We start from the raw sequence: 27,004 nt of genomic DNA, 5'->3' as shown, positions 1-27,004 counted from the left end.
TCTGGTGGTGGAGCTAGTGGTGTCTGGTGGTGGAAGCTCCTGGGGTCAACGTCCAGAGTGCTAACCATTACACCATGGAACCCTGTTCAGCTTTTATTGTGTTTTTATTGTGGTCCTGAAACCAGAACATGAGTAAAAAACAATATGCGCTTGAGCATCTGACAGAGTGCTGTCCATGGTGCTAGGAGCGTCTGGGTGTTTATGGTACCAGGGCCCTGGTCCTCCAGGCCCAAGGGCTGGCTCTTTCACTCCAGTGGCCGGTCGGTGGGGGGCTTAAAAGCGGGTCCCCGGGTTCGGACGGTGAGCCGGGTCTTTGGGTGGCTCCAGGTGAGCCGGGTTTTTGAGGTTGTTGAGTTGTTGTTAGGGTTTGGTGGTGGAAGCTTCTGAGGTGTGGTGGGGATGCTGCTGGGGTCTGGTGGTGCAGCTAGAGGGGTCTGGTGGTGGAAGCTCCTGGGGTCTGGTGATGGAAGCTCCTGGGGTGTGGTGGTGGAAGCTCCTGGGTTCTGGTGGTGATGCTGCTGGGGTCTGGTGCTGATGCTGCTGGGGTCTGGTGGTGGAAGCTCCTGGGGTCTGGTGGTGGAAGCTCCTGAGGTCTGGTGGTGGAAGCTCCTGGGGTCTGGTGGTGGAAGCTCCTGGGGTCTGGTGCTGATGCTGCTGGGGTCCGGTGGTGGAGCTAGTGGGGTCTGGTGTTGGAAGCTCCTGGGGTCTGGTGGTGGAGCTAGTAGGGTCTGGTGGTGGATGGGGTCTGGTGGTAATGCTGCTGGGGTCTGGTGGTGGAGCTAGTAGGGTCTGGTGGTGGATGGGGTCTGGTGGTAATGCTGCTGGGGTCTGGTGGTGGAGCTAGTGGGGTCTGGTGGTGATGCTGCTGGGGTCTGGTGGAAGCTCCTGGGGTCTGGTGGTGGAAGCTCCTGAGGTCTGGTGGTGGAAGCTCCTGGGGTCTGGTGGTGGAAGCTCCTGGGGTCTGGTGGTGGAAGCTCCTGGGGTCTGGTGGTGATGCTGCTGGGGTCTGGTGGAAGCTCCTGGGGTCTGGTGGTGGAAGCTCCTGAGGTCTGGTGGTGGAAGCTCCTGGGGTCTGGTGGTGGAAGCTCCTGGGGTCTGGTGGTGATGCTGCTGGGGTATGGTGGTGGAGCTAGTGGGGTCTGGTGTTGGAAGCTCCTGGGGTCTGGTGGTGGAGCTAGTGGGGTCTGGTGTTAATGCTGCTGGGGTTTGGTGGTGGAGCTAGTGACTTACATGTTTTGAAAAAGGCGGGCATGACGAAAAGATCCTGTAAAAAATCTCTGTAATATGTTTCTTTTTTTCCTGTAAAGTTGGACATTTGAAAGATTAGGTAAATGGGGAATGACTGGCTTTTAATCAGTTGTGGAACTGCAACGAAATTCATTTCTGCATAAGACCCAATGCGAGAAAGAGATGGTCGACCTTCCTGTGCCGAGCACCAAGAAGAGGATTAGAGGGGTTTTACAAGTCCAAATAATATTATTGCAGTAATACATGTTTGCCCCCAGTTTCGAACAGGAGACCTTTCGCGTGTTAGGCAAACTTCATAACCACTACACTACAGAAACTTGCATGCTTTGAAAATGGCGGGCGTAACGAAAAAAAAATCCTATCTTCAAATCATTCATGTTAGAAATAAATGTGTGATTTCATATAAGTTGTCCTGGTGCGGTAAAATTAAAAATCATCCATCGGTATTACCATGCTGGGTAGAAAATACAAAATGTACCACAAGGGAAGCCAACTGATTACTTTTGAAAGACAGTACTGGATATGATTAATAACTGCAAATTAGGCTGTCGTCTTGCACATTCAAACATTACTCGTTGTTGGCGGGATTCGAACCTGCGCGGGGAATCCCCAATGGATTTCTAGTCCATCGCCTTAACCACTCGGCCACAACAACCTGTTAGCTATGTGTATGTGTGTGTGTGTGTGTGTGTGTGTGTGTGTGTGTGTGTGTGTGGGTGAATCTTCAGAAATAGACAATTTAGAGTCTTTATTTTAAAATGGTTGGTTTTACTTTATTTTAAAATGGTTGGTTTTACTTTATTAGGTTGAGACATATTTTCATCCTCATTTTGATTAAATGCATTTTCATCAACAGTCAGTGCAGTATGTTCATAGATCATACATCCACTTTCTTGTTTCCAAAAAGCTCTGGATAGATTTCAGTTAATCTCTCACATCTCATGTATGAGAGGATCTCTTAAGTAGCAGAGGATGGTTTCGATCCATCGACCTCTGGGTTATGGGCCCAGCACGCTTCCGCTGCGCCACTCTGCTGTATAACCAGGATGTGACTCCGCCACACAGTGGGGGGGAGGGGGGGAGGGGACTTAAAAGCGGGTCCCCTGGTTCGGACGGTGAGCCGGGTCTCTGGGTGGCTCCAGGTGAGCCGGGTTGTTGAGGTTGTTGAGTTGTTGTCAGGGTCTGGTGGTGGAAGCTCCTGAGGTGTGGTGGTGATGCTGCTGGGGTCTGATGGTGCAGCTAGTGGGGTCTGGTGGTGGAAGCTCCTGGGGTCAACGTCCAGAGTGCTAACCATTACACCATGGAACCCTGTTCAGCTTTTATTGTGTTTTTATTGTGGTCCTGAAACCAGAACATGAGTAAAAAACAATATGCGCTTGAGCATCTGACAGAGTGCTGTCCATGGTGCTAGGAGCGTCTGGGTGTTTATGGTACCAGGGCCCTGGTCCTCCAGGCCCAAGGGCTGGCTCTTTCACTCCAGTGGCCGGTCGGTGGGGGGCTTAAAAGCGGGTCCCCGGGTTCGGACGGTGAGCCGGGTCTTTGGGTGGCTCCAGGTGAGCCGGGTTTTTGAGGTTGTTGAGTTGTTGTTAGGGTTTGGTGGTGGAAGCTTCTGAGGTGTGGTGGGGATGCTGCTGGGGTCTGGTGGTGCAGCTAGAGGGGTCTGGTGGTGGAAGCTCCTGGGGTCTGGTGATGGAAGCTCCTGGGGTGTGGTGGTGGAAGCTCCTGGGTTCTGGTGGTGATGCTGCTGGGGTCTGGTGCTGATGCTGCTGGGGTCTGGTGGTGGAAGCTCCTGGGGTCTGGTGGTGGAAGCTCCTGAGGTCTGGTGGTGGAAGCTCCTGGGGTCTGGTGGTGGAAGCTCCTGGGGTCTGGTGCTGATGCTGCTGGGGTCCGGTGGTGGAGCTAGTGGGGTCTGGTGTTGGAAGCTCCTGGGGTCTGGTGGTGGAGCTAGTAGGGTCTGGTGGTGGATGGGGTCTGGTGGTAATGCTGCTGGGGTCTGGTGGTGGAGCTAGTAGGGTCTGGTGGTGGATGGGGTCTGGTGGTAATGCTGCTGGGGTCTGGTGGTGGAGCTAGTGGGGTCTGGTGGTGATGCTGCTGGGGTCTGGTGGAAGCTCCTGGGGTCTGGTGGTGGAAGCTCCTGAGGTCTGGTGGTGGAAGCTCCTGGGGTCTGGTGGTGGAAGCTCCTGGGGTCTGGTGGTGGAAGCTCCTGGGGTCTGGTGGTGATGCTGCTGGGGTCTGGTGGAAGCTCCTGGGGTCTGGTGGTGGAAGCTCCTGAGGTCTGGTGGTGGAAGCTCCTGGGGTCTGGTGGTGGAAGCTCCTGGGGTCTGGTGGTGATGCTGCTGGGGTATGGTGGTGGAGCTAGTGGGGTCTGGTGTTGGAAGCTCCTGGGGTCTGGTGGTGGAGCTAGTGGGGTCTGGTGTTAATGCTGCTGGGGTTTGGTGGTGGAGCTAGTGACTTACATGTTTTGAAAAAGGCGGGCATGACGAAAAGATCCTGTAAAAAATCTCTGTAATATGTTTCTTTTTTTCCTGTAAAGTTGGACATTTGAAAGATTAGGTAAATGGGGAATGACTGGCTTTTAATCAGTTGTGGAACTGCAACGAAATTCATTTCTGCATAAGACCCAATGCGAGAAAGAGATGGTCGACCTTCCTGTGCCGAGCACCAAGAAGAGGATTAGAGGGGTTTTACAAGTCCAAATAATATTATTGCAGTAATACATGTTTGCCCCCAGTTTCGAACAGGAGACCTTTCGCGTGTTAGGCAAACTTCATAACCACTACACTACAGAAACTTGCATGCTTTGAAAATGGCGGGCGTAACGAAAAAAAAATCCTATCTTCAAATCATTCATGTTAGAAATAAATGTGTGATTTCATATAAGTTGTCCTGGTGCGGTAAAATTAAAAATCATCCATCGGTATTACCATGCTGGGTAGAAAATACAAAATGTACCACAAGGGAAGCCAACTGATTACTTTTGAAAGACAGTACTGGATATGATTAATAACTGCAAATTAGGCTGTCGTCTTGCACATTCAAACATTACTCGTTGTTGGCGGGATTCGAACCTGCGCGGGGAATCCCCAATGGATTTCTAGTCCATCGCCTTAACCACTCGGCCACAACAACCTGTTAGCTATGTGTATGTGTGTGTGTGTGTGTGTGTGTGTGTGTGTGTGTGTGTGTGGGTGAATCTTCAGAAATAGACAATTTAGAGTCTTTATTTTAAAATGGTTGGTTTTACTTTATTTTAAAATGGTTGGTTTTACTTTATTAGGTTGAGACATATTTTCATCCTCATTTTGATTAAATGCATTTTCATCAACAGTCAGTGCAGTATGTTCATAGATCATACATCCACTTTCTTGTTTCCAAAAAGCTCTGGATAGATTTCAGTTAATCTCTCACATCTCATGTATGAGAGGATCTCTTAAGTAGCAGAGGATGGTTTCGATCCATCGACCTCTGGGTTATGGGCCCAGCACGCTTCCGCTGCGCCACTCTGCTGTATAACCAGGATGTGACTCCGCCACACAGTGGGGGGGAGGGGGGGAGGGGACTTAAAAGCGGGTCCCCTGGTTCGGACGGTGAGCCGGGTCTCTGGGTGGCTCCAGGTGAGCCGGGTTGTTGAGGTTGTTGAGTTGTTGTCAGGGTCTGGTGGTGGAAGCTCCTGAGGTGTGGTGGTGATGCTGCTGGGGTCTGATGGTGCAGCTAGTGGGGTCTGGTGGTGGAAGCTCCTGGGGTCTGGTGATGGAAGCTCCTGGGGTCAGGTGATGGAAGCTCCTTGGATCTGGTGATGGAAATTCCTGGGGTCTGGTGGTGGAAGCTCCTGAGGTCTGGTGGTGGAAGCTCCTGGGGTCTGGTGGTGGAAGCTCCTGGGGTCTGGTGGTGGAAGCTCCTGGGGTCTGGTGGTGGAAGCTCCTGGGGTCTGGTGCTGATGCTGCTGGGGTCTGGTGGTGGAGCTAGTGGGGTCTGGTGTTGGAAGCTCCTGGGGTCTGGTGGTGGAGCTAGTAGGGTCTGGTGGTGGATGGGGTCTGGTGGTGATGCTGCTGGGGTCTGGTGGTGGAGCTAGTGGGGTCTTGTGGTGGATGGGGTCTGGTGGTAATGCTGCTGGGGTCTGGTGGTGGAGCTAGTAGGGTCTGGTGGTGGATGGGGTCTGGTGGTAATGCTGCTGGGGTCTGGTGGTGGAGCTAGTGGGGTCTGGTGGTGATGCTGCTGGGGTCTGGTGGAAGCTCCTGGGGTCTGGTGGTGGAAGCTCCTGAGGTCTGGTGGTGGAAGCTCCTGGGGTCTGGTGGTGGAAGCTCCTGGGGTCTGGTGGTGGAAGCTCCTGGGGTCTGGTGGTGATGCTGCTGGGGTCTGGTGGAAGCTCCTGGGGTCTGGTGGTGGAAGCTCCTGAGGTCTGGTGGTGGAAGCTCCTGGGGTCTGGTGGTGGAAGCTCCTGGGGTCTGGTGGTGATGCTGCTGGGGTATGGTGGTGGAGCTAGTGGGGTCTGGTGTTGGAAGCTCCTGGGGTCTGGTGGTGGAGCTAGTGGGGTCTGGTGTTAATGCTGCTGGTGTTTGGTGGTGGAGCTAGTGACTTACATGTTTTGAAAAAGGCGGGCATGACGAAAAGATCCTGTAAAAAATCTCTGTAATATGTTTCTTTTTTTCCTGTAAAGTTGGACATTTGAAAGATTAGGTAAATGGGGAATGACTGGCTTTTAATCAGTTGTGGAACTGCAACGAAATTCATTTCTGCATAAGACCCAATGCGAGAAAGAGATGGTCGACCTTCCTGTGCCGAGCACCAAGAAGAGGATTAGAGGGGTTTTACAAGTCCAAATAATATTATTGCAGTAATACATGTTTGCCCCCAGTTTCGAACAGGGGACCTTTCGCGTGTTAGGCAAACTTCATAACCACTACACTACAGAAACTTGCATGCTTTGAAAATGGCGGGCGTAACGAAAAAAAAATCCTATCTTCGAATCATTCATGTTAGAAATAAATGTGTGATTTCATATAAGTTGTCCTGGTGCGGTAAAATTAAAAATCATCCATCGGTATTACCATGCTGGGTAGAAAATACAAAACGTACCACAAGGGAAGCCAACTGATTACTTTTGAAAGACAGTACTGGATATGATTAATAACTGCAAATTAGGCAGTAGTCTTGCACATTCAAACATTACTCGTTGTTGGCAGGATTCGAACCTGCGCGGGGAATCCCCAATGGATTTCTAGTCCATCGCCTTAACCACTCGGCCACAACAACCTGTCAGCTGTGTGTATGTGTGTGTGTGTGTGTGTGTGTGTGTGTGTGAATCTTCAGAAATAGACAATTTAGAGTCTTTATTTTAAAATGGTTGGTTTTACTTTATTTTAAAATGGTTGGTTTTACTTTATTAGGTTGAGACATATTTTCATCCTCATTTTGATTAAATGCATTTTCATCAACAGTCAGTGCAGTATGTTCATAGATCATACATCCACTTTCTTGTTTCCAAAAAGCTCTGGATAGATTTCAGTTAATCTCTCACATCTCATGTATGAGAGGATCTCTTAAGTAGCAGAGGATGGTTTCCATCCATCGACCTCTGGGTTATGGGCCCAGCACGCTTCCGCTGCGCCACTCTGCTGTATAACCAGGATGTGACTCCGCCACACAGTGGGGGGGAGGGGGGTAGGGGACTTAAAAGCGGGTCCCCTGGTTCGGACGGTGAGCCGGGTCTCTGGGTGGCTCCAGGTGAGCCGGGTTGTTGAGGTTGTTGAGTTGTTGTTGGGGTCTGGTGGTGGAAGCTCCTGAGGTGTGGTGGTGATGCTGCTGGGGTCTGGTGGTGCAGCTAGTGGGGTCTGGTGGTGGAAGCTCCTGGGGTCTGGTGATGGAAGCTCCTGGGGTCAGGTGATGGAAGCTCCTTGGGTCTGGTGATGGAAATTCCTGGGGTCTGGTGGTGGAAGCTCCTGGGGTCTGGTGGTGATGCTGCTGGGGTCTGGTGATGATGCTGCTGGGGTCTGGTGGTGGAGCTAGTGGTGTCTGGTGGTGGAAGCTCCTGAGGTGTGGTGGTGATGCTGCTGTCGTCTGGTGGTGGAGCTAGTGGTGTCTGGTGGTGGAAGCTCCTGGGGTCAAAGTCCAGAGTGCTAACCATTACACCATGGAACCCTGTTCAGCTTTTATTGTGTTTTTATTGTGGTCCTGAAACCAGAACATGAGTAAAAAACAATATGCGCTTGAGCATCTGACAGAGTGCTGTCCATGGTGCTAGGAGCGTCTGGGTGTTTATGGTACCAGGGCCCTGGTCCTCCAGGCCCAAGGGCTGGCTCTTTCACTCCAGTGGCCGGTCGGTGGGGGGCTTAAAAGCGGGTCCCCGGGTTCGGACGGTGAGCCGGGTCTTTGGGTGGCTCCAGGTGAGCCGGGTTTTTGAGGTTGTTGAGTTGTTGTTAGGGTTTGGTGGTGGAAGCTCCTGAGGTGTGGTGGTGATGCTGCTGGGGTCTGGTGGTGCAGCTAGAGGGGTCTGGTTGTGGAAGCTCCTGGGGTCTGGTGATGGAAGCTCCTGGGGTGTGGTGGTGGAAGCTCCTGGGTTCTGGTGGTGATGCTGCTGGGGTCTGGTGCTGATGCTGCTGGGGTCTGGTGGTGGAAGCTCCTGGGGTCTGGTGGTGGAAGCTCCTGAGGTCTGGTGGTGGAAGCTCCTGGGGTCTGGTGGTGGAAGCTCCTGGGGTCTGGTGGTGGAAGCTCCTGGGGTCTGGTGGTGGAAGCTCCTGGGGTCTGGTGCTGATGCTGCTGGGGTCCGGTGGTGGAGCTAGTGGGGTCTGGTGTTGGAAGCTCCTGGGGTCTGGTGGTGGAGCTAGTAGGGTCTGGTGGTGGATGGTGTCTGGTGGTGATGCTGCTGGGGTCTGGTGGTGGAGCTAGTGGGGTCTTGTGGTGGATGGGGTCTGGTGGTAATGCTGCTGGGGTCTGGTGGTGGAGCTAGTAGGGTCTGGTGGTGGATGGGGTCTGGTGGTAATGCTGCTGGGGTCTGGTGGTGGAGCTAGTGGGGTCTGGTGGTGATGCTGCTGGGGTCTGGTGGAAGCTCCTGGGGTCTGGTGGTGGAAGCTCCTGAGGTCTGGTGGTGGAAGCTCCTGGGGACTGGTGGTGATGCTGCTGGGGTATGGTGGTGGAGCTAGTGGGGTCTGGTGTTGGAAGCTCCTGGGGTCTGGTGGTGGAGCTAGTGGGGTCTGGTGTTAATGCTGCTGGGGTTTGGTGGTGGAGCTAGTGACTTACATGTTTTGAAAAAGGCGGGCATGACGAAAAGATCCTGTAAAAAATCTCTGTAATATGTTTCTTTTTTTCCTGTAAAGTTGGACATTTGAAAGATTAGGTAAATGGGGAATGACTGGCTTTTAATCAGTTGTGGAACTGCAACGAAATTCATTTCTGCATAAGACCCAATGCGAGAAAGAGATGGTCGACCTTCCTGTGCCGAGCACCAAGAAGAGGATTAGAGGGGTTTTCCAAGTCCAAATAATATTATTGCAGTAATACATGTTTCCGCCCAGTTTCGAACAGGGGACCTTTCGCGTGTTAGGCGAACGTGATAACCACTACACTACGAAAACTTGCATGCTTTGAAAATGGCGGCGTAACGAAAAAAAAATCCTATCTTCAAATCATTCATGTTAGAAATAAATGTGTGATTTCATATAAGTTGTCCTGGTGCGGTAAAATTAAAAATCATCCATCGGTATTACCATGCTGGGTAGAAAATACAAAATGTACCACAAGGGAAGCCAACTGATTACTTTTGAAAGACAGTACTGGATATGATTAATAACTGCAAATTAGGCAGTCGTCTTGCACATTCAAACATTACTCATTGTTGGCAGGATTCGAACCTGCGCGGGGAATCCCCAATGGATTTCTAGTCCATCGCCTTAACCACTCGGCCACAACAACCTGTCAGCTGTGTGTATGTGTGTGTGTGTGTGTGTGAATCTTCAGAAATAGACAATTTAGAGTCTTTATTTTAAAATGGTTGGTTTTACTTTATTTTAAAATGGTTGGTTTTACTTTATTAGGTTGAGACATATGTTCATCCTCATTTTGATTAAATGCATTTTCATCAACAGCATTTTCATCAACAGTCAGCATCAACAGTCAGCATCAACAGCCAGTATGTTCATAGTTCATACATCCACTTTCTTGTTTCCAAAAAGCTCTGGATAGATTTCAGTTAATCTCTCACATCTCATGTATGAGAGGATCTCTTAAGTAGCAGAGGATGGTTTCGATCCATCGACCTCTGGGTTATGGGCCCAGCACGCTTCCGCTGCGCCACTCTGCTGTATAACCAGGATGTCACTCCGCCACACAGTGGGGGGGAGGGGGGTAGGGGACTTAAAAGCGGGTCCCCTGGTTCGGACGGTGAGCCGGGTCTCTGGGTGGCTCCAGGTGAGCCGGGTTGTTGAGGTTGTTGAGTTGTTGTTGGGGTCTGGTGGTGGAAGCTCCTGAGGTGTGGTGGTGATGCTGCTGGGGTCTGGTGGTGCAGCTAGTGGGGTCTGGTGGTGGAAGCTCCTGGGGTCTGGTGATGGAAGCTCCTGGGGTCAGGTGATGGAAGCTCCTTGGGTCTGGTGATGGAAATTCCTGGGGTCTGGTGGTGGAAGCTCCTGGGGTCTGGTGGTGATGCTGCTGGGGTCTGGTGGTGATGCTGCTGGGGTCTGGTGGAGGAGCTAGTGGTGTCTGGTGGTGGAAGCTCCTGAGGTGTGGTGGTGATGCTGCTGTCGTCTGGTGGTGGAGCTAGTGGTGTCTGGTGGTGGAAGCTCCTGGGGTCAAAGTCCAGAGTGCTAACCATTACACCATGGAACCCTGTTCAGCTTTTATTGTGTTTTTATTGTGGTCCTGAAACCAGAACATGAGTAAAAAACAATATGCGCTTGAGCATCTGACAGAGTGCTGTCCATGGTGCTAGGAGCGTCTGGGTGTTTATGGTACCAGGGCCCTGGTCCTCCAGGCCCAAGGGCTGGCTCTTTCACTCCAGTGGCCGGTCGGTGGGGGGCTTAAAAGCGGGTCCCCGGGTTCGGACGGTGAGCCGGGTCTTTGGGTGGCTCCAGGTGAGCCGGGTTTTTGAGGTTGTTGAGTTGTTGTTAGGGTTTGGTGGTGGAAGCTCCTGAGGTGTGGTGGTGATGCTGCTGGGGTCTGGTGGTGCAGCTAGAGGGGTCTGGTGGTGGAAGCTCCTGGGGTCTCGTGATGGAAGCTCCTGGGGTGTGGTGGTGGAAGCTCCTGGGTTCTGGTGGTGATGCTGCTGGGGTCTGGTGCTGATGCTGCTGGGGTCTGGTGGTGGAAGCTCCTGGGGTCTGGTGGTGGAAGCTCCTGAGGTCTGGTGGTGGAAGCTCCTGGGGTCTGGTGGTGGAAGCTCCTGGGGTCTGGTGGTGGAAGCTCCTGGGGTCTGGTGGTGGAAGCTCCTGGGGTCTGGTGCTGATGCTGCTGGGGTCCGGTGGTGGAGCTAGTGGGGTCTGGTGCTGATGCTGCTGGGGTCCGGTGGTGGAGCTAGTGGGGTCTGGTGTTGGAAGCTCCTGGGGTCTGGTGGTGGAGCTAGTAGGGTCTGGTGGTGGATGGGGTCTGGTGGTGATGCTGCTGGGGTCTGGTGGTGGAGCTAGTGGGGTCTTGTGGTGGATGGGGTCTGGTGGTAATGCTGCTGGGGTCTGGTGGTGGAGCTAGTAGGGTCTGGTGGTGGATGGGGTCTGGTGGTAATGCTGCTGGGGTCTGGTGGTGGAGCTAGTGGGGTCTGGTGGTGATGCTGCTGGGGTCTGGTGGAAGCTCCTGAGGTCTGGTGGTGGAAGCTCCTGGGGTCTGGTGGTGGAAGCTCCTGGGGTCTGGTGGTGATGCTGCTGGGGTATGGTGGTGGAGCTAGTGGGGTCTGGTGTTGGAAGCTCCTGGGGTCTGGTGGTGGAGCTAGTGGGGTCTGGTGTTAATGCTGCTGGGGTTTGGTGGTGGAGCTAGTGACTTACATGTTTTGAAAAAGGCGGGCATGACGAAAAGATCCTGTAAAAAATCTCTGTAATATGTTTCTTTTTTTCCTGTAAAGTTGGACATTTGAAAGATTAGGTAAATGAGGAATGACTGGCTTTTAATCAGTTGTGGAACTGCAACGAAATTCATTTCTGCATAAGACCCAATGCGAGAAAGAGATGGTCGACCTTCCTGTGCCGAGCACCAAGAAGAGGATTAGAGGGGTTTTCCAAGTCCAAATAATATTATTGCAGTAATACATGTTTCCGCCCAGTTTCGAACACGGGACCTTTCGCGTGTTAGGCAAACGTGATAACCACTACACTACGGAAACTTGCATGCTTTGAAAATGGCGGGCGTAACGAAAAAAAAATCCTATCTTCAAATCATTCATGTTAGAAATAAATGTGTGATTTCATATAAGTTGTCCTGGTGCGGTAAAATTAAAAATCATCCATCGGTATTACCATGCTGGGTAGAAAATACAAAATGTACCACAAGGGAAGCCAACTGATTACTTTTGAAAGACAGTACTGGATATGATTAATAACTGCAAATTAGGCAGTCGTCTTGCACATTCAAACATTACTCATTGTTGGCAGGATTCGAACCTGCGCGGGGAATCCCCAATGGATTTCTAGTCCATCGCCTTAACCACTCGGCCACAACAACCTGTCAGCTGTGTGTATGTGTGTGTGTGTGTGTGTGAATCTTCAGAAATAGACAATTTAGAGTCTTTATTTTAAAATGGTTGGTTTTACTTTATTTTAAAATGGTTGGTTTTACTTTATTAGGTTGAGACATATTTTCATCCTCATTTTGATTAAATGCATTTTCATCAACAGTCAGTGCAGTATGTTCATAGATCATACATCCACTTTCTTGTTTCCAAAAAGCTCTGGATAGATTTCAGTTAATCTCTCACATCTCATGTATGAGAGGATCTCTTAAGTAGCAGAGGATGGTTTCGATCCATCGACCTCTGGGTTATGGGCCCAGCACGCTTCCGCTGCGCCACTCTGCTGTATAACCAGGATGTGACTCCGCCACACAGTGGGGGGGAGGGGGGTAGGGGACTTAAAAGCGGATCCCCTGGTTCGGACGGTGAGCCGGGTCTCTGGGTGGCTCCAGGTGAGCCGGGTTGTTGAGGTTGTTGAGGTTGTTGAGTTGTTGTTGGGGTCTGGTGGTGGAAGCTCCTGAGGTGTGGTGGTGATGCTGCTGGGGTCTGGTGGTGCAGCTAGTGGGGTCTGGTGGTGGAAGCTCCTGGGGTCTGGTGATGGAAGCTCCTGGAGTCAGGTGATGGAAGCTCCTTGGGTCTGGTGATGGAAATTCCTGGGGTCTGGTGGTGGAAGCTCCTGGGGTCTGGTGGTGATGCTGCTGGGGTCTGGTGGAGGAGCTAGTGGTGTCTGGTGGTGGAAGCTCCTGAGGTGTGGTGGTGTTGCTGCTGTCGTCTGGTGGTGGAGCTAGTGGTGTCTGGTGGTGGAAGCTCCTGGGGTCAAAGTCCAGAGTGCTAACCATTACACCATGGAACCCTGTTCAGCTTTTATTGTGTTTTTATTGTGGTCCTGAAACCAGAACATGAGTAAAAAACAATATGCGCTTGAGCATCTGACAGAGTGCTGTCCATGGTGCTAGGAGCGTCTGGGTGTTTATGGTACCAGGGCCCTGGTCCTCCAGGCCCAAGGGCTGGCTCTTTCACTCCAGTGGCCGGTCGGTGGGGGGCTTAAAAGCGGGTCCCCGGGTTCGGACGGTGAGCCGGGTCTTTGGGTGGCTCCAGGTGAGCCGGGTTTTTGAGGTTGTTGAGTTGTTGTTAGGGTTTGGTGGTGGAAGCTCCTGAGGTGTGGTGGTGATGCTGCTGGGGTCTGGTGGTGCAGCTAGAGGGGTCTGGTGGTGGAAGCTCCTGGGGTCTGGTGATGGAAGCTCCTGGGGTGTGGTGGTGGAAGCTCCTGGGTTCTGGTGGTGATGCTGCTGGGGTCTGGTGCTGATGCTGCTGGGGTCTGGTGGTGGAAGCTCCTGGGGTCTGGTGGTGGAAGCTCCTGAGGTCTGGTGGTGGAAGCTCCTGGGGTCTGGTGGTGGAAGCTCCTGGGGTCTGGTGGTGGAAGCTCCTGGGGTCTGGTGGTGGAAGCTCCTGGGGTCTGGTTCTGATGCTGCTGGGGTCCGGTGGTGGAGCTAGTGGGGTCTGGTGTTGGAAGCTCCTGGGGTCTGGTGGTGGAGCTAGTAGGGTCTGGTGGTGGATGGGGTCTGGTGGTGATGCTGCTGGGGTCTGGTGGTGGAGCTAGTGGGGTCTTGTGGTGGATGGGGTCTGGTGGTAATGCTGCTGGGGTCTGGTGGTGGAGCTAGTAGGGTCTGGTGGTGGATGGGGTCTGGTGGTAATGCTGCTGGGGTCTGGTGGTGGAGCTAGTGGGGTCTGGTGGTGATGCTGCTGGGGTCTGGTGGAAGCTCCTGAGGTCTGGTGGTGGAAGCTCCTGGGGTCTGGTGGTGGAAGCTCCTGGGGTCTGGTGGTGATGCTGCTGGGGTATGGTGGTGGAGCTAGTGGGGTCTGGTGTTGGAAGCTCCTGGGGTCTGGTGGTGGAGCTAGTGGGGTCTGGTGTTAATGCTGCTGGGGTTTGGTGGTGGAGCTAGTGACTTACATGTTTTGAAAAAGGCGGGCATGACGAAAAGATCCTGTAAAAAATCTCTGTAATATGTTTCTTTTTTTCCTGTAAAGTTGGACATTTGAAAGATTAGGTAAATGAGGAATGACTGGCTTTTAATCAGTTGTGGAACTGCAACAAAATTCATTTCTGCATAAGACCCAATGCGAGAAAGAGATGGTCGACCTTCCTGTGCCGAGCACCAAGAAGAGGATTAGCGGGGTTTTCCAAGTCCAAATAATATTATTGCAGTAATACATGTTTCCGCCCAGTTTCGAACAGGGGACCTTTCGCGTGTTAGGCGAACGTGATAACCACTACACTACGAAAACTTGCATGCTTTGAAAATGGCGGGCGTAACGAAAAAAAAATCCTATCTTCAAATCATTCATGTTAGAAATAAATGTGTGATTTCATATAAGTTGTCCTGGTGCGGTAAAATTAAAAATCATCCATCGGTATTACCATGCTGGGTAGAAAATACAAAATGTACCACAAGGGAAGCCAACTGATTACTTTTGAAAGACAGTACTGGATATGATTAATAACTGCAAATTAGGCAGTCGTCTTGCACATTCAAACAGTACTCGTTGTTGGCAGGATTCGAACCTGCGCGGGGAATCCCCAATGGATTTCTAGTCCATCGCCTTAACCACTCGGCCACAACAACCTGTCAGCTGTGTGTATGTGTGTGTGTGTGTGTGTGAATCTTCAGAAATAGACAATTTAGAGTCTTTATTTTAAAATGGTTGGTTTTACTTTATTTTAAAATGGTTGGTTTTACTTTATTAGGTTGAGACATATTTTCATCCTCATTTTGATTAAATGCATTTTCATCAACAGCATTTTCATCAACAGCCAGTATGTTCATAGTTCATAGATCATACATCCACTTTCTTGTTTCCTAAAAGCTCTGGATAGATTTCAGTTAATCTCTCACATCTCATGTATGAGAGGATCTCTTAAGTAGCAGAGGATGGTTTCGATCCATCGACCTCTGGGTTATGGGCCCAGCACGCTTCCGCTGCGCCACTCTGCTGTATAACCAGGATGTGACTCCGCCACACAGTGGGGGGGAGGGGGGTAGGGGACTTAAAAGCGGGTCCCCTGGTTCGGACGGTGAGCCGGGTCTCTGGGTGGCTCCAGGTGAGCCGGGTTGTTGAGGTTGTTGAGTTGTTGTTGGGGTCTGGTGGTGGAAGCTCCTGAGGTGTGGTGGTGATGCTGCTGGGGTCTGGTGGTGCAGCTAGTGGGGTCTGGTGGTGGAAGCTCCTGGGGTCTGGTGATGGAAGCTCCTGGGGTCAGGTGATGGAAGCTCCTTGGGTCTGGTGATGGAAATTCCTGGGGTCTGGTGGTGGAAGCTCCTGGGGTCTGGTGGTGATGCTGCTGGGGTCTGGTGGAGGAGCTAGTGGTGTCTGGTGGTGGAAGCTCCACCTGTGTGGTGGTGATGCTGCTGTCGTCTGGTGGTGGAGCTAGTGGTGTCTGGTGGTGGAAGCTCCTGGGGTCAAAGTCCAGAGTGCTAACCATTACACCATGGAACCCTGTTCAGCTTTTATTGTGTTTTTATTGTGGTCCTGAAACCAGAACATGAGTAAAAAACAATATGCGCTTGAGCATCTGACAGAGTGCTGTCCATGGTGCTAGGAGCGTCTGGGTGTTTATGGTACCAGGGCCCTGGTCCTCCAGGCCCAAGGGCTGGCTCTTTCACTCCAGTGGCCGGTCGGTGGGGGGCTTAAAAGCGGGTCCCCGGGTTCGGACGGTGAGCCGGGTCTTTGGGTGGCTCCAGGTGAGCCGGATTTTACTGGACCTCAGTGCTGCTTTTGACACTGTTGATCATGGCATTTTACTGCACAGGTTAGAGCATGTTGTTGGGATTAAAGGGACAGCTCTACGTTGGTTTAAATCATATCTATCTGACAGGTTCCAGTTTGTTCATGTACATGAGGTTTCTTCAGAACAGTCGAGGGTCTGTTATGGTGTTCCGCAGGGTTCAGTGCTAGGGCCAGTCTTGTTCAGTTTATACATGCAGCCGTTGGGAAGTATAATCCAGAATCACGGCATACACTTTCATTGTTATGCTGATGATACGCAGCTCTACTTGTCTATGAAGCCGGATGAAACAGAACCGTTAGTTAAACTTCAGGCATGTCTTAGGGACATCAAGGACTGGATGTCCAGAAATTTCTTGCTTCTAAATTCAGATAAAACAGAGGTTATCATTCTTGGTCCAGAGCATCTTAGGAAGGGATTAGATGGTGTTGCGATGGCTTCCAGTGCAACTGTGAGAAACCTTGGTGTTATTTTCGATCAGGATTTGTCGTTTAAACCATATGTTAATCAGGTTTGTAAAATAGCGTTTTTCCATCTCCGTAATATTGCAAAAATTAGGAAAATCCTCTCGCAGAGGGATGCAGAGAAACTAGTTCATGCGTTTGTATCTTCTAGACTGGATTACTGTAATGCGTTGTTAGCAGGATGTCCAAGTAATTTGCTGAATAGGCTCCAGCTGATCCAAAATGCAGCAGCACGAGTACTGACAGGAATTAGCAGGAGAGACCACGTCTCTCCAGTGTTAGCGTCGCTCCATTGGCTACCTGTAAAATTCAGAATTCAATTTAAAATTTTATTACTTGCATATAAAGCCCAAAACGGCTTAGCTCCGCAGTATTTACAAGATTTGATAGTGCCTTATGTTCCTGGCCGAGCTCTCCGCTCCCAGGGTGCAGGTTTACTCGTAGTTCCTAGAGTATCTAAATGTAGATTTGGAGGGCGGGCGTTCTGCTATCAGGCACCATTACTTTGGAACCAACTTCCAATCTGGGTTAAGGAGGCTGACACCACCTCCACCTTTAAAACTAAACTTAAAACCTTTCTGTTTAGTAAAGCTTATAGTTAGTGTTAAGTAAACCTCTAGCTGGTGTTGGTAAATCTCTAGGTAGTGTAAACTTTAGTGTGTTAGAGTCAGTAGTCATAGTCGCAGCTATAGAACAAAACTATAATAGTTAGTCTCAAATATAGCTTCGCGGTAGATATGCTGCTATAGGCTTATGCTGCAGGGGGGCACCGACATGATCCGCTGGGCGGTGCCTCTCACCCTTCTTCTCCTCTCCTTTTCCCTGCCTCTCTTCTCCATTACCATTTTTATTTATTATAAATATCTCATAGCTATCATTTTTGTCCATTGTTCCTGTAGTTTCTTGTGCCGGCCCCCCTTTTTTTCTCTTTTGTGTATGTTTGCAGGCCGGAGCCTCAGGAGCTGCGTTCTGGCCTGTGTTCCCGGCCCTCCCCCCCCTCTGGTCATCCCATTGCTTCTTCCACCTGCCTACGTGGATGTCTGCTGTTGCTGCTTCCGCCTGCCTGCACCCCCCCCCCCTTTGGTCATCCCGCTGCTGCTTCCACATGACTGTTGTGTGCTGCTGACGCCCCCCCCCCCCTCTGGTCATCCCGCTGCTGCTTCCACATGACTGTTGTGTGCTGCTGACGCCCCCCCCCCCCCACCTCTGGTCATCCCGCTGCTGCTTCCACCTGCCTGCTGTGTGCTGTCGACGTCCCTGACTCCCCCAGTCTGGCCTTCGGCAGGAGGGTCCCCCCTTATGAGCCTGGTCCTGCTCAAGGTTTCTTCCCTCCTAAAGGGGAGTTTTTCCTTGCCACTGTTTGGCTTAAGGTTTTTCTCCCACTAAGGGAGTTTTTACCTGCCATTGTTTATATAATAATTGCTCGGGGGTTTATGTTTATGTTTATGTTTATGTTTATGTTTATGTTCATGTTCTGGATCTCTGGAAAGCGTCTAGAGACAACATCTGTTGTATTAGACGCTATATAAATAAAATTGAATTGAATTGAATTGAATTGAATTTTTGAGGTTGTTGAGTTGTTGTTAGGGTTTGGTGGTGGAAGCTCCTGAGGTGTGGTGGTGATGCTGCTGGGGTCTGGTGGTGCAGCTAGAGGGGTCTGGTGGTGGAAGCTCCTGGGGTCTGGTGATGGAAGCTCCTGGGGTGTGGTGGTGGAAGCTCCTGGGTTCTGGTGGTGATGCTGCTGGGGTCTGGTGCTGATGCTGCTGGGGTCTGGTGGTGGAAGCTCCTGGGGTCTGGTGGTGGAAGCTCCTGAGGTCTGGTGGTGGAAGCTCCTGGGGTCTGGTGGTGGAAGCTCCTGGGGTCTGGTGGTGGAAGCTCCTGGGGTCTGGTGGTGGAAGCTCCTGGGGTCTGGTGCTGATGCTGCTGGGGTCCGGTGGTGGAGCTAGTGGGGTCTGGTGCTGATGCTGCTGGGGTCCGGTGGTGGAGCTAGTGGGGTCTGGTGTTGGAAGCTCCTGGGGTCTGGTGGTGGAGCTAGTAGGGTCTGGTGGTGAATGGGGTCTGGTGGTGATGCTGCTGGGGTCTGGTGGTGGAGCTAGTGGGGTCTTGTGGTGGATGGGGTCTGGTGGTAATGCTGCTGGGGTCTGGTGGTGGAGCTAGTAGGGTCTGGTGGTGGATGGGGTCTGGTGGTAATGCTGCTGGGGTCTGGTGGTGGAGCTAGTGGGGTCTGGTGGTGATGCTGCTGGGGTCTGGTGGAAGCTCCTGAGGTCTGGTGGTGGAAGCTCCTGGGGTCTGGTGGTGGAAGCTCCTGGGGTCTGGTGGTGATGCTGCTGGGGTATGGTGGTGGAGCTAGTGGGGTCTGGTGTTGGAAGCTCCTGGGGTCTGGTGGTGGAGCTAGTGGGGTCTGGTGTTAATGCTGCTGGGGTTTGGTGGTGGAGCTAGTGACTTACATGTTTTGAAAAAGGCGGGCATGACGAAAAGATCCTGTAAAAAATCTCTGTAATATGTTTCTTTTTTTCCTGTAAAGTTGGACATTTGAAAGATTAGGTAAATGAGGAATGACTGGCTTTTAATCAGTTGTGGAACTGCAACGAAATTCATTTCTGCATAAGACCCAATGCGAGAAAGAGATGGTCGACCTTCCTGTGCCGAGCACCAAGAAGAGGATTAGAGGGGTTTTCCAAGTCCAAATAATATTATTGCAGTAATACATGTTTCCGCCCAGTTTCGAACAGGGGACCTTTCGCGTGTTAGGCGAACGTGATAACCACTACACTACGGAAACTTGCATGCTTTGAAAATGGCGGGCGTAACGAAAAAAAAATCCTATCTTCAAATCATTCATGTTAGAAATAAATGTGTGATTTCATATAAGTTGTCCTGGTGCGGTAAAATTAAAAATCATCCATCGGTATTACCATGCTGGGTAGAAAATACAAAATGTACCACAAGGGAAGCCAACTGATTACTTTTGAAAGACAGTACTGGATATGATTAATAACTGCAAATTAGGCAGTCGTCTTGCACATTCAAACATTACTCATTGTTGGCAGGATTCCAACCTGCGCGGGGAATCCCCAATGGATTTCTAGTCCATCGCCTTAACCACTCGGCCACAACAACCTGTCAGCTGTGTGTATGTGTGTGTGTGTGTGTGTGTGTGTGTGTGTGTGTGTGTGTGTGAATCTTCAGAAATAGACAATTTAGAGTCTTTATTTTAAAATGGTTGGTTTTACTTCATTTTAAAATGGTTGGTTTTACTTTATTAGGTTGAGACATATTTTCATCCTCATTTTGATTAAATGCATTTTCATCAACAGTCAGTGCAGTATGTTCATAGATCATACATCCACTTTCTTGTTTCCAAAAAGCTCTGGATAGATTTCAGTTAATCTCTCACATCTCATGTATGAGAGGATCTCTTAAGTAGCAGAGGATGGTTTCGATCCATCGACCTCTGGGTTATGGGCCCAGCACGCTTCCGCTGCGCCACTCTGCTGTATAACCAGGATGTGACTCCGCCACACAGTGGGGGGGAGGGGGGGAGGGGACTTAAAAGCGGGTCCCCTGGTTCGGACGGTGAGCCGGGTCTCTGGGTGGCTCCAGGTGAGCCGGGTTGTTGAGGTTGTTGAGTTGTTGTCAGGGTCTGGTGGTGGAAGCTCCTGAGGTGTGGTGGTGATGCTGCTGGGGTCTGATGGTGCAGCTAGTGGGGTCTGGTGGTGGAAGCTCCTGGGGTCTGGTGATGGAAGCTCCTGGGGTCAGGTGATGGAAGCTCCTTGGGTCTGGTGATGGAAATTCCTGGGGTCTGGTGGTGGAAGCTCCTGGGGTCTGGTGGTGATGCTGCTGGGGTCTGGTGGTGATGCTGCTGGGGTCTGGTGGTGGAGCTAGTGGTGTCTGGTGGTGGAAGCTCCTGAGGTGTGGTGGTGATGCTGCTGTCGTCTGGTGGTGGAGCTAGTGGTGTCTGGTGGTGGAAGCTCCTGGGGTCAAAGTCCAGAGTGCTAACCATTACACCATGGAACCCTGTTCAGCTTTTATTGTGTTTTTATTGTGGTCCTGAAACCAGAACATGAGTAAAAAACAATATGCGCTTGAGCATCTGACAGAGTGCTGTCCATGGTGCTAGGAGCGTCTGGGTGTTTATGGTACCAGGGCCCTGGTCCTCCAGGCCCAAGGGCTGGCTCTTTCACTCCAGTGGCCGGTCGGTGGGGGGCTTAAAAGCGGGTCCCCGGGTTCGGACGGTGAGCCGGGTCTTTGGGTGGCTCCAGGTGAGCCGGGTTTTTGAGGTTGTTGAGTTGTTGTTAGGGTTTGGTGGTGGAAGCTCCTGAGGTGTGGTGGGGATGCTGCTGGGGTCTGGTGGTGCAGCTAGAGGGGTCTGGTGGTGGAAGCTCCTGGGGTCTGGTGATGGAAGCTCCTGGGGTGTGGTGGTGGAAGCTCCTGGGTTCTGGTGGTGATGCTGCTGGGGTCTGGTGCTGATGCTGCTGGGGTCTGGTGGTGGAAGCTCCTGGGGTCTGGTGGTGGAAACTCCTGAGGTCTGGTGGTGGAAGCTCCTGGGGTCTGGTGGTGGAAGCTCCTGGGGTCTGGTGGTGGAAGCTCCTGGGGTCTGGTGGTGGAAGCTCCTGGGGTCTGGTGCTGATGCTGCTGGGGTCTGGTGGTGGAGCTAGTGGGGTCTGGTGTTGGAAGCTCCTGGGGTCTGGTGGTGGAGCTAGTAGGGTCTGGTGGTGGATGGGGTCTGGTGGTGATGCTGCTGGGGTCTGGTGGTGGAGCTAGTGGGGTCTTGTGGTGGATGGGGTCTGGTGGTAATGCTGCTGGGGTCTGGTGGTGGAGCTAGTAGGGTCTGGTGGTGGATGGGGTCTGGTGGTAATGCTGCTGGGGTCTGGTGGTGGAGCTAGTGGGGTCTGGTGGTGATGCTGCTGGGGTCTGGTGGAAGCTCCTGGGGTCTGGTGGTGGAAGCTCCTGAGGTCTGGTGGTGGAAGCTCCTGGGGTCTGGTGGTGGAAGCTCCTGGGGTCTGGTGGTGGAAGCTCCTGGGGTCTGGTGGTGATGCTGCTGGGGTCTGGTGGAAGCTCCTGGGGTCTGGTGGTGGAAGCTCCTGAGGTCTGGTGGTGGAAGCTCCTGGGGTCTGGTGGTGGAAGCTCCTGGGGTCTGGTGGTGATGCTGCTGGGGTATGGTGGTGGAGCTAGTGGGGTCTGGTGTTGGAAGCTCCTGGGGTCTGGTGGTGGAGCTAGTGGGGTCTGGTGTTAATGCTGCTGGGGTTTGGTGGTGGAGCTAGTGACTTACATGTTTTGAAAAAGGCGGGCATGACGAAAAGATCCTGTAAAAAATCTCTGTAATATGTTTCTTTTTTTCCTGTAAAGTTGGACATTTGAAAGATTAGGTAAATGGGGAATGACTGGCTTTTAATCAGTTGTGGAACTGCAACGAAATTCATTTCTGCATAAGACCCAATGCGAGAAAGAGATGGTCGACCTTCCTGTGCCGAGCACCAAGAAGAGGATTAGAGGGGTTTTACAAGTCCAAATAATATTATTGCAGTAATACATGTTTGCCCCCAGTTTCGAACAGGGGACCTTTCGCGTGTTAGGCAAACTTCATAACCACTACACTACAGAAACTTGCATGCTTTGAAAATGGCGGGCGTAACGAAAAAAAAATCCTATCTTCAAATCATTCATGTTAGAAATAAATGTGTGATTTCATATAAGTTGTCCTGGTGCGGTAAAATTAAAAATCATCCATCGGTATTACCATGCTGGGTAGAAAATACAAAATGTACCACAAGGGAAGCCAACTGATTACTTTTGAAAGACAGTACTGGATATGATTAATAACTGCAAATTAGGCTGTCGTCTTGCACATTCAAACATTACTCGTTGTTGGCGGGATTCGAACCTGCGCGGGGAATCCCCAATGGATTTCTAGTCCATCGCCTTAACCACTCGGCCACAACAACCTGTCAGCTATGTGTATGTGTGTGTGTGTGTGTGTGTGTGTGTGTGTGAATCTTCAGAAATAGACAATTTAGAGTCTTTATTTTAAAATGGTTGGTTTTACTTTATTTTAAAATGGTTGGTTTTACTTTATTAGGTTGAGACATATTTTCATCCTCATTTTGATTAAATGCATTTTCATCAACAGTCAGTGCAGTATGTTCATAGATCATACATCCACTTTCTTGTTTCCAAAAAGCTCTGGATAGATTTCAGTTAATCTCTCACATCTCATGTATGAGAGGATCTCTTAAGTAGCAGAGGATGGTTTCGATCCATCGACCTCTGGGTTATGGGCCCAGCACGCTTCCGCTGCGCCACTCTGCTGTATAACCAGGATGTGACTCCGCCACACAGTGGGGGGGAGGGGGGTAGGGCTCTTAAAAGCGGGTCCCCTGGTTCGGACGGTGAGCCGGGTCTCTGGGTGGCTCCAGGTGAGCCGGGTTGTTGAGGTTGTTGAGTTGTTGTTGGGGTCTGGTGGTGGAAGCTCCTGAGGTGTGGTGGTGATGCTGCTGGGGTCTGGTGGTGCAGCTAGTGGGGTCTGGTGGTGGAAGCTCCTGGGGTCTGGTGATGGAAGCTCCTGGGGTCAGGTGATGGAAGCTCCTTGGGTCTGGTGATGGAAATTCCTGGGGTCTGGTGGTGGAAGCTCCTGAGGTGTGGTGGTGATGCTGCTGTCGTCTGGTGGTGGAGCTAGTGGTGTCTGGTGGTGGAAGCTCCTGGGGTCAAAGTCCAGAGTGCTAACCATTACACCATGGAACCCTGTTCAGCTTTTATTGTGTTTTTATTGTGGTCCTGAAACCAGAACATGAGTAAAAAACAATATGCGCTTGAGCATCTGACAGAGTGCTGTCCATGGTGCTAGGAGCGTCTGGGTGTTTATGGTACCAGGGCCCTGGTCCTCCAGGCCCAAGGGCTGGCTCTTTCACTCCAGTGGCCGGTCGGTGGGGGGCTTAAAAGCGGGTCCCCGGGTTCGGACGGTGAGCCGGGTCTTTGGGTGGCTCCAGGTGAGCCGGGTTTTTGAGGTTGTTGAGTTGTTGTTAGGGTTTGGTGGTGGAAGCTTCTGAGGTGTGGTGGGGATGCTGCTGGGGTCTGGTGGTGCAGCTAGAGGGGTCTGGTGGTGGAAGCTCCTGGGGTCTGGTGATGGAAGCTCCTGGGGTGTGGTGGTGGAAGCTCCTGGGTTCTGGTGGTGATGCTGCTGGGGTCTGGTGCTGATGCTGCTGGGGTCTGGTGGTGGAAGCTCCTGGGGTCTGGTGGTGGAAGCTCCTGAGGTCTGGTGGTGGAAGCTCCTGGGGTCTGGTGGTGGAAGCTCCTGGGGTCTGGTGGTGGAAGCTCCTGGGGTCTGGTGGTGGAAGCTCCTGGGGTCTGGTGCTGATGCTGCTGGGGTCTGGTGGTGGAGCTAGTGGGGTCTGGTGTTGGAAGCTCCTGGGGTCTGGTGGTGGAGCTAGTAGGGTCTGGTGGTGGATGGGGTCTGGTGGTGATGCTGCTGGGGTCTGGTGGTGGAGCTAGTGGGGTCTTGTGGTGGATGGGGTCTGGTGGTAATGCTGCTGGGGTCTGGTGGTGGAGCTAGTAGGGTCTGGTGGTGGATGGGGTCTGGTGGTAATGCTGCTGGGGTCTGGTGGTGGAGCTAGTGGGGTCTGGTGGTGATGCTGTTGGGGTCTGGTGGAAGCTCCTGGGGTCTGGTGGTGGAAGCTCCTGAGGTCTGGTGGTGGAAGCTCCTGGGGTCTGGTGGTGGAAGCTCCTGGGGTCTGGTGGTGGAAGCTCCTGGGGTCTGGTGGTGATGCTGCTGGGGTCTGGTGGAAGCTCCTGGGGTCTGGTGGTGGAAGCTCCTGAGGTCTGGTGGTGGAAGCTCCTGGGGTCTGGTGGTGGAAGCTCCTGGGGTCTGGTGGTGATGCTGCTGGGGTATGGTGGTGGAGCTAGTGGGGTCTGGTGTTGGAAGCTCCTAGGGTCTGGTGGTGGAGCTAGTGGGGTCTGGTGTTAATGCTGCTGGTGTTTGGTGGTGGAGCTAGTGACTTACATGTTTTGAAAAAGGCGGGCATGACGAAAAGATCCTGTAAAAAATCTCTGTAATATGTTTCTTTTTTTCCTGTAAAGTTGGACATTTGAAAGATTAGGTAAATGGGGAATGACTGGCTTTTAATCAGTTGTGGAACTGCAACGAAATTCATTTCTGCATAAGACCCAATGCGAGAAAGAGATGGTCGACCTTCCTGTGCCGAGCACCAAGAAGAGGATTAGAGGGGTTTTACAAGTCCAAATAATATTATTGCAGTAATACATGTTTGCCCCCAGTTTCGAACAGGGGACCTTTCGCGTGTTAGGCAAACTTCATAACCACTACACTACAGAAACTTGCATGCTTTGAAAATGGCGGGCGTAACGAAAAAAAAATCCTATCTTCAAATCATTCATGTTAGAAATAAATGTGTGATTTCATATAAGTTGTCCTGGTGCGGTAAAATTAAAAATCATCCATCGGTATTACCATGCTGGGTAGAAAATACAAAATGTACCACAAGGGAAGCCAACTGATTACTTTTGAAAGACAGTACTGGATATGATTAATAACTGCAAATTAGGCAGTAGTCTTGCACATTCAAACATTACTCGTTGTTGGCAGGATTGGAACCTGCGCGGGGAATCCCCAATGGATTTCTAGTCCATCGCCTTAACCACTCGGCCACAACAACCTGTCAGCTGTGTGTATGTGTGTGTGTGTGTGTGTGTGTGTGAATCTTCAGAAATAGACAATTTAGAGTCTTTATTTTAAAATGGTTGGTTTTACTTTATTTTAAAATGGTTGGTTTTACTTTATTAGGTTGAGACATATTTTCATCCTCATTTTGATTAAATGCATTTTCATCAACAGTCAGTGCAGTATGTTCATAGATCATACATCCACTTTCTTGTTTCCAAAAAGCTCTGGATAGATTTCAGTTAATCTCTCACATCTCATGTATGAGAGGATCTCTTAAGTAGCAGAGGATGGTTTCGATCCATCGACCTCTGGGTTATGGGCCCAGCACGCTTCCGCTGCGCCACTCTGCTGTATAACCAGGATGTGACTCCGCCACACAGTGGGGGGGAGGGGGGTAGGGGACTTAAAAGAGGGTCCCCTGGTTCGGACGGTGAGCCGGGTCTCTGGGTGGCTCCAGGTGAGCCGGGTTGTTGAGGTTGTTGAGTTGTTGTTGGGGTCTGGTGGTGGAAGCTCCTGAGGTGTGGTGGTGATGCTGCTGGGGTCTGGTGGTGCAGCTAGTGGGGTCTGGTGGTGGAAGCTCCTGGGGTCTGGTGATGGAAGCTCCTGGGGTCAGGTGATGGAAGCTCCTTGGGTCTGGTGATGGAAATTCCTGGGGTCTGGTGGTGGAAGCTCCTGGGGTCTGGTGGTGATGCTGCTGGGGTCTGGTGATGATGCTGCTGGGGTCTGGTGGTGGAGCTAGTGGTGTCTGGTGGTGGAAGCTCCTGAGGTGTGGTGGTGATGCTGCTGTCGTCTGGTGGTGGAGCTAGTGGTGTCTGGTGGTGGAAGCTCCTGGGGTCAAAGTCCAGAGTGCTAACCATTACACCATGGAACCCTGTTCAGCTTTTATTGTGTTTTTATTGTGGTCCTGAAACCAGAACATGAGTAAAAAACAATATGCGCTTGAGCATCTGACAGAGTGCTGTCCATGGTGCTAGGAGCGTCTGGGTGTTTATGGTACCAGGGCCCTGGTCCTCCAGGCCCAAGGGCTGGCTCTTTCACTCCAGTGGCCGGTCGGTGGGGGGCTTAAAAGCGGGTCCCCGGGTTCGGCCGGTGAGCCGGGTCTTTGGGTGGCTCCAGGTGAGCCGGGTTTTTGAGGTTGTTGAGTTGTTGTTAGGGTTTGGTGGTGGAAGCTCCTGAGGTGTGGTGGTGATGCTGCTGGGGTCTGGTGGTGCAGCTAGAGGGGTCTGGTGGTGGAAGCTCCTGGGGTCTGGTGATGGAAGCTCCTGGGGTGTGGTGGTGGAAGCTCCTGGGTTCTGGTGGTGATGCTGCTGGGGTCTGGTGCTGATGCTGCTGGGGTCTGGTGGTGGAAGCTCCTGGGGTCTGGTGGTGGAAGCTCCTGAGGTCTGGTGGTGGAAGCTCCTGGGGTCTGGTGGTGGAAGCTCCTGGGGTCTGGTGGTGGAAGCTCCTGGGGTCTGGTGGTGGAAGCTCCTGGGGTCTGGTGCTGATGCTGCTGGGGTCCGGTGGTGGAGCTAGTGGGGTCTGGTGTTGGAAGCTCCTGGGGTCTGGTGGTGGAGCTAGTAGGGTCTGGTGGTGGATGGTGTCTGGTGGTGATGCTGCTGGGGTCTGGTGGTGGAGCTAGTGGGGTCTTGTGGTGGATGGGGTCTGGTGGTAATGCTGCTGGGGTCTGGTGGTGGAGCTAGTAGGGTCTGGTGGTGGATGGGGTCTGGTGGTAATGCTGCTGGGGTCTGGTGGTGGAGCTAGTGGGGTCTGGTGGTGATGCTGCTGGGGTCTGGTGGAAGCTCCTGGGGTCTGGTGGTGGAAGCTCCTGAGGTCTGGTGGTGGAAGCTCCTGGGGTCTGGTGGTGATGCTGCTGGGGTATGGTGGTGGAGCTAGTGGGGTCTGGTGTTGGAAGCTCCTGGGGTCTGGTGGTGGAGCTAGTGGGGTCTGGTGTTAATGCTGCTGGGGTTTGGTGGTGGAGCTAGTGACTTACATGTTTTGAAAAAGGCGGGCATGACGAAAAGATCCTGTAAAAAATCTCTGTAATATGTTTCTTTTTTTCCTGTAAAGTTGGACATTTGAAAGATTAGGTAAATGGGGAATGACTGGCTTTTAATCAGTTGTGGAACTGCAACGAAATTCATTTCTGCATAAGACCCAATGCGAGAAAGAGATGGTCGACCTTCCTGTGCCGAGCACCAAGAAGAGGATTAGAGGGG

At 51.7% G+C, this 27,004-nt stretch overlaps 10 non-coding genes across 10 annotated transcripts; all 10 read right to left on the bottom strand.

Moving 5' to 3' along the window:
• Nucleotides 1–1,821: 1,821 nt before the first annotated feature.
• Nucleotides 1,822–1,903, bottom strand: trnas-aga (transfer RNA serine (anticodon AGA)). The gene has a single exon. It is a non-coding gene; the product is annotated as a tRNA-Ser (tRNA).
• A 2,392-nt stretch (nt 1,904–4,295) lies between these two features.
• Nucleotides 4,296–4,377, bottom strand: trnas-aga (transfer RNA serine (anticodon AGA)). The gene has a single exon. It is a non-coding gene; the product is annotated as a tRNA-Ser (tRNA).
• A 2,042-nt stretch (nt 4,378–6,419) lies between these two features.
• trnas-aga (transfer RNA serine (anticodon AGA)) lies at nt 6,420–6,501 on the bottom strand. The gene has a single exon. It is a non-coding gene; the product is annotated as a tRNA-Ser (tRNA).
• A 2,245-nt stretch (nt 6,502–8,746) lies between these two features.
• trnav-aac (transfer RNA valine (anticodon AAC)) lies at nt 8,747–8,819 on the bottom strand. Its single transcript has one exon. It is a non-coding gene; the product is annotated as a tRNA-Val (tRNA).
• Nucleotides 8,820–9,074: 255 nt separating this feature from the next.
• Nucleotides 9,075–9,156, bottom strand: trnas-aga (transfer RNA serine (anticodon AGA)). The gene has a single exon. It is a non-coding gene; the product is annotated as a tRNA-Ser (tRNA).
• Nucleotides 9,157–11,798: 2,642 nt separating this feature from the next.
• On the bottom strand, nt 11,799–11,880 carry trnas-aga (transfer RNA serine (anticodon AGA)). Its single transcript has one exon. It is a non-coding gene; the product is annotated as a tRNA-Ser (tRNA).
• Nucleotides 11,881–14,100: 2,220 nt separating this feature from the next.
• trnav-aac (transfer RNA valine (anticodon AAC)) lies at nt 14,101–14,173 on the bottom strand. The gene has a single exon. It is a non-coding gene; the product is annotated as a tRNA-Val (tRNA).
• Nucleotides 14,174–14,429: 256 nt separating this feature from the next.
• Nucleotides 14,430–14,511, bottom strand: trnas-aga (transfer RNA serine (anticodon AGA)). The gene has a single exon. It is a non-coding gene; the product is annotated as a tRNA-Ser (tRNA).
• A 4,330-nt stretch (nt 14,512–18,841) lies between these two features.
• Nucleotides 18,842–18,914, bottom strand: trnav-aac (transfer RNA valine (anticodon AAC)). Its single transcript has one exon. It is a non-coding gene; the product is annotated as a tRNA-Val (tRNA).
• Nucleotides 18,915–21,995: 3,081 nt separating this feature from the next.
• trnas-aga (transfer RNA serine (anticodon AGA)) lies at nt 21,996–22,077 on the bottom strand. Its single transcript has one exon. It is a non-coding gene; the product is annotated as a tRNA-Ser (tRNA).
• Between the last annotated feature and the right edge of the window lie 4,927 nt (nt 22,078–27,004).

This window comes from Cololabis saira, unplaced genomic scaffold (assembly GCF_033807715.1).
Source record: "Cololabis saira isolate AMF1-May2022 unplaced genomic scaffold, fColSai1.1 scf032, whole genome shotgun sequence".
NCBI classification, from domain to species: domain Eukaryota; kingdom Metazoa; phylum Chordata; class Actinopteri; order Beloniformes; family Belonidae; genus Cololabis; species Cololabis saira.
Note: the sequence above shows the minus strand (reverse complement) of the source record. Positions and strands in the feature narration are given on the sequence as shown.